We start from the raw sequence: 12,210 nt of genomic DNA, 5'->3' as shown, positions 1-12,210 counted from the left end.
ATGCACATCAATTTATTCTGTTCATAAAAAAGGCATGTTATGGCTGCATAATAAATATGAATTTATATCTTGTACAGGTTAAATATGGAACCAATTTAACCATTTTGTAACATACCAGACCTGGTCATGAATAAGTTGATCATACTGGAGGTCAAAAACAAAAATAACAGCAAAAATGCACAACAAGGCCAGCTGCTTATGGAAAGAGAAAGGCCAGATTAATGTGTAGAGTAGGAGCTTTTCATCAGATCCATTAAATTCGAACAATGTCGAAATAAAATGTTAAGCTGTCTTTCCTTTCAGAAGTTCATGATGTAATTGTTGATTATTTGCAACATATACTTTCCATACCCAAAAAAAAGGACTTGTATTTATATGGCACCTTTCACAGCCTCAGCACATCCTAAAGCACTGTACAACCAATTAAGTATTTTTTGAAATGTAGTCACTGTTGCAATATCAAAAATGTTGCAGTCAAATTATGCACAGCAAGGTCCCATAGGCATGATGACCAGATTGCCTGTTTTATACTCAAGGCTTTGAAGTGGCACTGGAACCCACAACTTTCTAACTCTGCAAGAATGCTACCCCTGAATCACGGCTAACATCTTTCAACTGTTTGTCTTAGCACCTTCATTAATTTTGGAAAACAATGGGCCATAACTTCCGAGCACCCCAGCGTCGTATTGTGGGGGTTACCCCAAAGATGCGTTGGGGAATCCACCTTCGAAGTTTCCAGGTAAGGGTTTGCATGGCAATTGCCCAGAAGTGTAAACTTCCCCTGCGCAATTGCCCTGCACTGAAAACCATCTGAAAATGTGACTTCAATCTCAAACTTCGGGTGGTTCCAACTGGTTACACCTATAGTTACCCAGAAAAAGTTGGAAGGATTAAAACCACTTTTAACTTCTAGGTAACTGACCCCCCACGGGACTCCCCCCACAATGTCCCAAACCCCAGGGGACTCCCCCCACTCCTCGACTACTCACCCCTCATGGGACTCCTCCCACCCCATGAGGACTCCACCACCCCCTCCCCGCCCCACCCCGCCACCAGGTCCAACTTTCACTTCCCACCCAGTCCTGACCTAATCCAACCCAAGGCCCAAAACTACCCCCCACCAACCAAAGGACCAACACCCTCCTCCCAACACCCAACCCCGGCCTGACCCAACCCAAGGCTCGACCAAAACCTCTGTCATGCCTGAGACCCTTCCCCCACTGCCCCCCAGGCCCAGCCCAACCCGATCTGAGGCCTGACCTCCTGCTCTCCCCCCTGCCAAACTCCAGCTCCCCTGACCTCTGCCCCCTGACCTCCCATCACCCCGATCTACGATCCCCCCCAGCCCCTCAAATCCTATCCACTTACCTTCTCCATAGCCTAGCAAGGACCCTTAAATTTCAATTGCTCTGGGGTCGCACTGCATTGCCTGGACCTCAGCCAACCAGAGTTGGAAGGTTGGGCAAAATACGATTGAGAAAATTTAAGTAAATAATTGGGCACAGAGTGGCAATCTGACGCTGAATACCACCCTGAGGAAGTTCAGGCCTGTTATCACAGTGTGATATTAATAGCACGTTATTGTGGGCACTATCTTGGAATTGCTTTGTCGTGCACAGGGTAAGGGGACAGCTTGCACACTACCCTTTCCCTCCAAAACCTAGTGTCAAATCCCATCTAAATTGAGAAGTGGAATGTCTCCTATCTCTACTAATGGTTACAGTTTTCCATAAAAAGGGCTTGGGCAGCCTGAAACCAGTTCTTAATGAATGCAAGCTCATAGCACGGAATTGTTGACATTTATGGCCAATTTGGCACCAAGCTATTTCTCTCACTCAATTAAATAATAGGATAATGAAGGAAATGTTAGACAATAAGGGTTGTTCCTCCTTGGTCAGCATTTTAATCAGCAAATACATTCTAAATAGCATGTTTATGAAATAATTTAACGCCAATAAGAAATCAAATTCATGGTTTTGTCAACATATTTTGCCTTACACTGGTTTATATTCATAATTCGCAACATAATAAGTTCTTATCCTGTCGGAGAGAAAGGCACCTGGAAGATTCAAGTTGCTTTCTCACAATGGTAAACAGAAGATGCTAGAACTACTCAGCAGGTCAGAGAGCTAAAAACAGAGTTAATGGGGAGAATTTTTTCCCCGTCGGGGGGTTTGGATGGGAGCGAGAGCGGGCACGGGCTGGCGCGTAGCCAATCACTGCCCACGATCAGCTACACGCCGCCATTTTATGTGGGCAGGCCAATTAAGGCCTGCCCAGCGTGACGCACACCCAGAAGCGCTGAGCGCTCCCTGTGTCGGCAGGGGGAGAAGGCTGAGTCAGGGCCTGCGCTCTTTCACACATGCGCATGGAGGAATGCAGAAATCTGCCTCAGGGAGATTAGTTTGATTTTTGAAAATGTTAATAAAAAAAAAATTTAAGACATGTCCCCTCATGTGACAGTGTCACATGAGCTGAGACATGTCAATGAATTTTATTAAAAATTTTTGTTAAACTTTAAAAACCTCCATGAAGCCTCATCCCACCTGTGGATGAGGTTTCATGATAAATGCGAAGGCCGCCTGGGCTCTTGGCCTGCCTGCCAACCTTAAAGTTGGATGTGCAGCTCAGTTAATTAGTTTAATTATTATTTAAACAGCCTTAATAGGACTTTGACAGTTTGGCAGGCGTGCAGTTGACTCCAGTGCACACCCACTGAACTCAAGGCCTGAATGACGCGTGGTGACGTCGGGACGCACGCCCGACATCATCGCGCATCATTTTACGTGTCGGCGAGGTGGCCGTCCCCACTCACTGACCCAAAGATCCTGGCCAATGTTTCTTTTTGTCAGGACTGGAGAAGGTGAGAGATGTTACAGGCATTAAGCAAGTACGGAGGCAGGGAAAGGGGGGAGATGGGGAAAGAACAAAGGAGAAGGCATGTGATAGGGTGGAAGAGAGCAATGATTAAATGATAAAAGAGATGATGGTGCAAGGCAAAAGGAGATGTTAATGGACAAGAAAACAAAACGATGAGAGTGGAAGAGGTTTAAATGGAGACAGCAGCATCAGAGCCAAGAGCTGCCATCTGAAAAAATGAGGGCAGAGGTTATGATCTGAAATTGTTGAACTCTATGTTGAGTCCAGAAGGCTGTCAAGTGCCTAATCAAAAAATGGCATGCTGGTCTTTGAGCTTACATTGAGTTTCATTTGAACACTGCAAGGGGCTAAGAACAGAGAGGCCAGAGTGTGAGAAAATTGGAGAATTAAAATTACAGATAATCAAAAGCTTGGGGTCACACTTGCAGACTGATATGTTCCACAAATCAGCCATCCAGTCTGCATTTAGTCTCCCTATTCTAGAGAAGACTGTATTGTGAGCATTAAATACTAGCTGAAAGAAGTACAAGTAAATTGCTTGCAAGTAAATCACCTGGAAGGAATGTTTGAGGCTCTGCATAGTGAGTGGAAGGAGGTAAGAGAGCAGGTGTTGCATCTCCTGTGCTTGCAATGGAAAGGGCTCATGAGAAGTGTGTTGGGGATATTAAAGGAGTGGACCAGGGTGTTGTGGAGGGAACAGTCCCTTCAGAATGCTGAAAGGAGAGGGGGAGGGAAGATGTGTTTGGTGGTGGATCTCGCTGGAGGCAGTGAAAATGTCAGAGGATGATGTATTGAATGTAGAGGCTGTTGGAGTGGAAGGTGAGGACAAAGAAAACCCTATTGTGATTCTGGGAGGGAGGGGAAGGGATAAGAACAGAAGTGCAGGAGTTGGAATGGACACAGTTGAAGATCCTGTCAATCATGGGAGGGCAATCTTTGGTTGAGGGAAAAGGAAAACATATTAGAAGCACAAATATGGAAAGTACCATTCCAAAGTAAATTGGCGGGCCAGTGTACACATTCACAGATGCCAGAAAATGACCATCTCCAATAAGAGAGCATCTAACCTTCTCCCCTTGAAGTAAAAAAATACAAGCACTTCCTATTGCTGGGTTGAATACGTTAATAGCAGAAGCTGTCTAGCAGACTGCTTGTTCACCCCTTTAGCTGGCTATGGCTTACTGAGCAAGCAGGGAAAAGCTATCAAGTAATAACAAAAATGATAAGACGACGAACTGATTCATTAACAAAAAATCTTTAAAGATTGCCATCCGGTATCACTGGGAGACATAGAATATGGAGCATAATTCCGGTCACAAAATTTGAGGGACAAATTGTTATTCATTTGAAAGCAGCTAAAAAGACAGATAGACATTTTAAAAAGAAATGATACAAATCCTGGAACAGTGGATTATAAATTGCACAAAATTCAAAGATTAACATTTCAAGCTACTGCTGTAATTTTTGTGGAATTTTAATTTTAATTAATAAGTTTAGGCTATGGACCAAGATATCAGTAAGATTGAAAGAAGTAAAAGAGATGAGATAAATCAGAAAGTAAATATAAGGTGCTACCGAGCTTGAATATTATAGACCTTTGGATTATAGGAAGAAGAGAAAGGTGATGAAGCAAAGAAAGGTCGCAGTTTGGACGTGGAATAATAACATAGGAAATAGGAGCAGGAGTAGGCCAGTCGGCCCCTTGAGCCTGCTCCACCATTCAACTAGGTCATCAGTGAACTTCTACCTCAACACCATTTTCTCACACTATCCTCATATCTCTTGACATCTTTAATATCTAGAAATCTATCGATCTTTGTCTCGAACATACTCAATGTCTGAGCCCCTATAGCCCTCTGGTTAGAGAATTCCAAAGATCCACCACCATCTAATTGAAGAAATTCCTTCTCATCTCAGTTCTATATGGCCTGCCCCTTATTCTGAGATTGTGTCCCCTGGTTCTAGATCTCCCAGCCTAGGGAAACAACATTTCTGCATCAACCTTGTCGAAACCTGTAAGAATTTTGTATGCTTCAGTGAGATTACCACTCATTCTTCTAAAATCTAGAGAATATAGGCCTCATTCTCTTCTCAGAACAATCCTGTCATCCCAGGGATCAGTCTGGTGAACCTTCATCACACTCCCTCTATGGCAAATATATCTTCCCCTAGGTAAGGAGACCAAAACTATGCACAATACTGCAGGTGCAGTCTAACCAAGGCTCTATACTGTTGCAGCAAGGCTTCTTTACTCCTGTACTTGAATGCTCTTACAATAAAGGCCAACATACTATTTGCCTTCCTAATTGCCTGCTGCACCTGCATGTTAGCTTTCAGTGACTTATGAGCAAGGATGCCTAGGCTCCTTTGGACATCAACACTTCGCAATCTCTCAACATTTAAGAAATACTCTGCATTTCTGTTTTTCCTACCTTCACATTTTTCTACATTGTATTCCATCTGCCATTTTCTTGCCCACTCGCTTAGCCTGTCTAAATCTCTTTGAAGCCTATTTGCATTCTCCTCACAACTCGGATTTCCACCTAGTTTTGTCTCATCAGCGAACTTGGAAATATTAGTCCCTACATCCAAAGATTGATAAAGATTATGAGTAGCTGGGTCCCAAGCATTGATCCTTATAGCACCCCACTAGTCAAAGCCTGTCAACCTGAGAATGAGCCATTTATTCCTACTCTGTTTCTGTCCATTAATCAATTCTCAATCCCATGTGTTCTAATTTTGTTTACTAGCTTCCTATCTGGGACCTTATTGAAAGTCTTCTGAAAATCCAAATACACCACATCCACTGGTTCCCCCTTATCTACTCTGCTAGTTACATCCTCAAAAAAACTCTAACGGGTTTATCAGATTTGATTTCCCTTTCATAAATCCATGTTGACTCTACCCAATCCTAGCATGCGGTTATCAAATCCTTTAGGATAGAAAATAGAATAGAATAGAAATGTGCTTAATTACTTCACAGAAAATTTTAATTTTGCTACTCCCAAGTGGTGCTATGGAAAGTCTTGAGCAAAATAGGAGAGAACAGGTATCATTGTGCCTTTTGATACATTATATTATTGTATAAAGACAGGGTATGCATTCAATAAAAAACTTTTTAAATGGAAATATATTCCTAACTTCTATAACCAAATCAGCAGTCATATATGTCACAAATTGAGTGAAAGGTTATTTTTACTGTTGTAAGTTATATTACTGCCATTTTTTGCACTGATGTGAAGTGGGTAGTGTTGGCATCTATCTTGGGAGTCATGTCCTGATTTGACTCCCAGATGCACTAATGGCAAGCATTCAGAGACCACCTTGTCAAGGTCATCTCACGCCGTTGCAGTTCAGCATGAAGCCAGGTTTAAAAAGTGCTAAGATGATCCATTGATTTCTTCAGAATCTTGGGGCAGAATTTTCTGAACTTAGTCTCTGCTGAAATGGTGGGACCATTCATGGGTTGTGAACCTGGTTGATTAAGTAGCAGGCCACCAGTGACAAACACCTTATCGGTCCATGGGAATGTATGCCCACCTGCTCCTGTGGGAAGGAGGTCTTGTTCTAGGAGGCTGCAAATGCCAATAGTGACTTGCCACCTAATGGTTCCCTGGCCAGTCAGAGAGGACAGATGAGATAAGTGCTGGATCTGTCAAAGGGACCTGGCAGGGTGACAATGGCTCAAACACAGGAATGGAAAGGCTGCTCCCAGGGTCCCGCACTCTCACCTGGAGATCCTGCTGTGAGATGTGAGGGCTGCAGAGATGTAATATTTCCCAAGAATTGGGGAAGAGGACAGGCTCTCCAACCAAACAAGCGTGGATGGAAGTGGCTGAAGAAGTCAGCAGCAGCAGGAATGTGATCTATGCACCAAGAGGATCCAGGTCTTCCAGAGAGTAGGAATGGTGAGTGGCATAACACATTCAGGTGCCAAGCCTAACAGTGGCCTTACCAACATTGTCCTGCACAGCACTCCTCAGAACAACATACCTTACAGCTCCACTCATTCCTCTCTCTCCAGGCATCTCCTCACATATCCCATCTGAATAGACTGACACTCACCCCTTTTACAGTCCTCACTTCACAGTCACCCTCCAAAAATGTTGTCCTTCCCTGCTTCACACACAATCCATTACTAACACTCATAACTCTCTGCTTTTACCTTTTGCAGGAGAAAACAGCACATTAACTGGTGAAAGGCAGAGATCCAGGGGATGTGGTCCACCCGTGACAAACCAGTGACAAACACCTTGTTGATCCGTGGGAATGTGTGCCCAACTGTTCCTCTGGGAAGGAGGTCTTGTTCTAGGAGGCTGCAGATGCCAGTAGTGACTTGCCAGGAAAGGCTGAGCCTCCTGATGCACCAGTACTCAGACATGTCAGGAGAGCTAATCCTCTGCCTATAAACTCTGTTGGGAATCTCATCTCCTTCCAGTTAGAGCTCTGTGTCCACCCCCCCCCCCCCCCCCACCCCCCCCCCACCTCTGCCCTGTGGAGGGGCATGTGGCTCAGGAGAAGGCAGATGGAGTTACTGGTGGTTTTGGTATTACTTCTTGTCTTACCCCTCAGCAGAGGTAGAAGCTGGAGCTGTATAAGCTGCTCTCGTGCTGTGGTGAAAGCTGGCAGCCGAAGGTGAGTGAAGTGTTAGACCAGTGAACTGCCTTCCAAGAAGCTGGCAATCCCTTGTCAAGCAGTGAAAACACAACCTGAGTATAGAAATGAGACAGCAGTCTCGCAGTGGTTGTGGCTGGAGTTCTTCAGTGTAAATGATCAAAGCCTTCCCAGCTTGTCAGGTTCACTGAAGAAGCTCTTCCTGCTATGCACTCAGCTCAATATCTCTGGCAAGTTGTTGACAGTTCAGGAAAAGGTACCTGGCTGTTAAAGCTAGAATTGAGGATGAAAATAGCTCATAATGATTTTAATGACTCACCCGACAGCTGCACGAGGGTGTCGCTCTCACCTTCAATGCCACCCTAGTGAACCCAGGAGAGGGCAGGATAGTGTTGGGCTCCCGACCCAATGTCACGCTTGAGGGACTTAACTCCCTAACCGCACCCAAACTTCCTTCTCCTTGCCTGGGAAAATTCCCTCTTATTATTGGGGCTCCATTGTATTAAGAGAAATTGGGCACTGTCTCCTCACATTTCCCATCTGAATACACTGACACTCATGTGTGCTTCAGATATTAAAAAATAGACACTGGAGAAGCAGAGTTCTGCTTCTGTTATCAACAGGCCTAGAGCTCTCGACTGACAAGCAGTGTGCAAATTACAGCCAGGTGAACCCTACAAAATAAGTCCAATCTTGCCGGCTACACTTTGCGTTCAACTATCATTGGTCTCAGATCAATTGTGTTGAGCCTGAGGTCTCTTTTGGAAATGATCTGGGACCATATTACATAAAATGATGATTGATGGTGAGCACTGTGGGATTCAGATGGGATCACAGAGCAAAGCTCTAGTGCCTTTTGAAACCTGGGATTAAATTGCAAGCTTTGCTTGATCTTTGCTGTCTATAGTTTATACAATGAGTTACAGTTTCTCAGTAAAATTAAGATAGTGCTAATGACAGTTAAAAGTGTGGCTGAATGATTGGTTGATAAGCGTTGATAACTGCTGTGAGGACATCACTACAGATTGACACTGTCATCTGATTCTCTACAGGGTACAAAAAGGGAAATCATCCTTGCAGTTAAAAGCAGGATTAGAACATGATATTATCAATGTACTACTTTTCCTAATGCGGGCATAGTGGTAATGCCACTGGACTAGTAATCCAGAGGCCCAGGCTAATGATCTGGGAACATGGGTTCAAATCCTAACACTGCAGGGGAGAATTTAAATTCTGTTAATAAATCTGGAATTGAAAGCATGTCTCAGTATTGGTCACCCTGAAACCATCATCAATTGTTGGTAAAAACCCACCTGATTCACTAATCTCCTTTAGTGGGGAAATCTGCTGTCTTTACTTAGTCTAGCCTACATATGACTCCAAACCCACAGCAATGCGGTGGACTCTTAACTGCCCTCTGAAATGGCTGAACAAGCCACTCAGTTCAAAGGGCAATTAGGTATTATTCTTTTTTTAATATTCATTAAAGGGATGTGGACTTTGCTGGCTGGGCCAGCATTTATTGCCCATCCCTAATTGCCCTTGAGAAGGTGGTGGTGAACTGCCTTCTTGAACTGCTGCAGTCCATGTTGTGTAGGTACACCCACAGTGCTGTTAGGGAGGGAGCTCCAGGATTTTGACTCAGTGACAGTGAAGGAACAGTGATACATTTCCCATTTAGGATGGTGAGTGGCTTGTGAGGGGAACTTGCAGGTGGTGGTGTTCCCATGTCTGCTGCCTTTGTCCTTCTAGATGGTTATGGTTGTGGTTGTGGTTTGGAAGGTGCTGCCTAAGGAGCCTTGGTGAGTTTCCGCAGTGCATCTTGCAGATGGTAGACGCTGCTGCTACTGTGCATCGGTGGTGGAGGGAGTGAATGTTTGTGGATGTGGTGCCGATCAAGCGGGCTGCTTTGTCCTGGATGGTGTCAAGTTTCTGGAGTGTTGTTGGAGCTGCAAGTGGGAATTATTCCATCACACTCCTGAGTTGTGCCTTGTAGATGGTGGACAGTCTTTGGGGGGTCAGGAGGTGAGTTAAGTGCCACAGGATTCCTAGCCTCTGACCTGCTCTTGCAACCATTGTATTTATCTGTTGTTGGACCTGCACTCATCCAGCAAATGGGGGTTATTCCATCACAAAACAAATGCTGGCTTTGTCAGTAATGTTCACATCCTGCAAAAGAATAAAGAAAAAAAAGAATGTAAGGCGATAGAAGTTATACTTCAGCTATGCAAAGCCCCGGTCAGACCACACCTGAAGTATTGTGAACACTCTTGGCAACACAGCTAAGGAAGGATATATTGGTCTTGGAGGAAATGCAGCTTAGATTTACTAGAATGTTCCCAGACTCAAAGGGTTAAATTACAACAAGAGATTGCACGAACAAAGGTTGTATTCCCTGGAATTTAGGAGATTATGGAGTGATTTGATCAAAATTTTCAAGATATTAAGGGGGACAGACAGAGTGAATAGAGGGAAACTATTTTCCCCAGTTGGGAAGTTTGGGTTAGGTGGCATCATCTAAAAATTAGAGCCAGACTTTAGGAGTGAAATTAGGAAAAACTTCAACACACAAAGGGTGGTAGAAGTTGGAACTCCCTTCTGCAAATGGCAATTGTTGTCAGCTCAGTTGTTAATAAATTTGTTAGTTGTTAATAAGTTTGATAGATTTTTGTTAACCAATAGTATAAAAGGATATAGGGTAAAAAGTCTCATCTGATTCACTAATCTCCTTTAGGGGGGAAAATCTGCCGTCTTTACCTGGTCTGGTCTATATATGACTCCAAACCCAGACCAATGTGGTTGACTCTTAACTGCCCTTTGAAATGGCTGAACAATCCATTCAGTTCAAAGGGCAATTAGGTATTATTCTTTTTTTTTTATTCATTAAAGGGATATGGGCATCGCTGGCTAGGCCAGCATTTATTGCCCATCCCTAATTGCCCCTGAGAAGGTTTTCATGGGCTTTTATGTGAAGTTAGTTCACAGGTCAGCCATGATCTCACAGAATGGCAAAACTGACTCCTGTCAGTTCCTTTGGTTGGCAGTAGTCCCTGGGGCAAATTTGGATGAACTATATGTGGTCCTTTTAGAGAAAAAAAAGCCTCCTAGTGAGCCCCTATCCTTTAAATGTTGATCTGTTCCAAGGCTTAAAATTCTTCCTGTGCATTCAGCTAATCTATTAATGGTCCCACCTCTTCAGGCGATGTAGCAGCAGCTCCTCTACAACATTCCTCTTCAACATCAGCTTCTCATGGCAGGGATCCTAACAGTAACTAGGTTTGCTAACTTCTTTTCTTGATTCGTTCCTGGGATATGTCACAAGCTAGCCCTTGTTTAGAGGGCATTTAAGAGTCACATGTAGGCCAGATTTCCTTCTCTAAAGGACTAAATGGTTTCATGGTCAAACATTTAATTCCAGATTTTTATTGAATTCAAATTTCACCATCTGCCATGGTGGGATTCAAACCCAGGTCCCCAGAACATTACCCTGGGCCACTGGAATACCAGTGACGATACCACTGTGCTACTGCCTCTCCACGATTTGATGTATTTTAGTCATCACATGACCTTGCACCTCCAACCACCCTGCCCCTTCAAGCATTTAGTTTTTATTTTCATGAGATGAGAGCATCACTGACAAGGCCAGCATTTATTGCCCATCCTTAATTAACCTTGAGCCACCTTCCTCAGCTGCTGCAACCATGTGGTGTATGTACACCCACAGTGCTGTTAGGAAGAGATTTCCTTGATTTTGACCCTGCGACAGTGAAGGAACAGCAATATGTTTCCAAGTCAGGATCGTGAGTGCCTTGGAGGGGAACTTCCAGGAGGTGGTGTTCCCATATTTCTGCTGCCCTGTCCTTCTAGATGATAGTGCTCGTGGGTTTGGAAGGTGCTGTCTAAGAAGACTTGGTGAGTTTCTGCAGTGAATCTTGTAGATGGTACACACTGCTGCTACTGTTCGTCAGTGGTGGAAGGAGTGAATGCTTGTGGAATGGGTGCTGATCAAGCTTTGCCCTAGACGTTGTTGAGCTTTTTGAGTGTTGTTGGAGTTGTATGCATTCAAGCGAATGGGAATTATTCCATTACAGGTCTGAGTAGTGCCTTATAAATACCTGGGGAGACAGGTGGTGAGCTACTCACAGCAGGATGCAGTCTCTGGTCCATTCTTGTAGCCATAGTATTTATGTGGTTGGTCCAGTTAAGTTTCTGGTGAATGGTGACTCCCAGGATGTTGATGGTGGGAGTTTCAATGATGCTAATGCAATTAAGTGTCAAGGGGAGGTAGGTAGTTGTTGGAGTATGCCAGAATATTTCTTGTCACTTATCAAGCAGTCCATGTCCAAATGCAGCAAGACCTGGACAATATCTAGGCTTGGGCTGACAAGTGGCAAGTAACATTCACGCCACACAAGTGTCAGGCAATGACCATCTCCAACAAGAGAGGATCCAGCCATCACCCCTTGATGTTCAATGGCATTACCATCACTGAATACCCCGCCTGTCAACATCCTGGGGTTACCATTGACCAGAAACTGAACTGGGCTAGCCATACAAATACTGTGGCTATAAGAGCAGGTCAGAGGCTAGGAATCATGCGATGAGTAACTCACCTCCTGACCCCCCAAAGTCTGTCCACCATCTACAAAGCACAAGTCAGGAGTGTGATGGAATACTCTCCACTTAGCTGGATGAGTGCAGCTGCCACAACATTCA

General features: G+C 44.2%; 1 protein-coding gene across 1 annotated transcript in view; it reads left to right on the top strand.

Annotated features, from left to right (window-relative positions):
• Positions 1-12,210, top strand: part of celf4 (CUGBP, Elav-like family member 4) — a 1,275,411-nt gene that overhangs the window by 1,154,066 nt on the left and 109,135 nt on the right. The window lies entirely within an intron of this gene.

Source organism: Carcharodon carcharias, chromosome 1 (genome assembly GCF_017639515.1).
Source record: "Carcharodon carcharias isolate sCarCar2 chromosome 1, sCarCar2.pri, whole genome shotgun sequence".
Classification (NCBI taxonomy): Eukaryota; Metazoa; Chordata; class Chondrichthyes; order Lamniformes; family Lamnidae; genus Carcharodon; species Carcharodon carcharias.
Note: the sequence above shows the minus strand (reverse complement) of the source record. Positions and strands in the feature narration are given on the sequence as shown.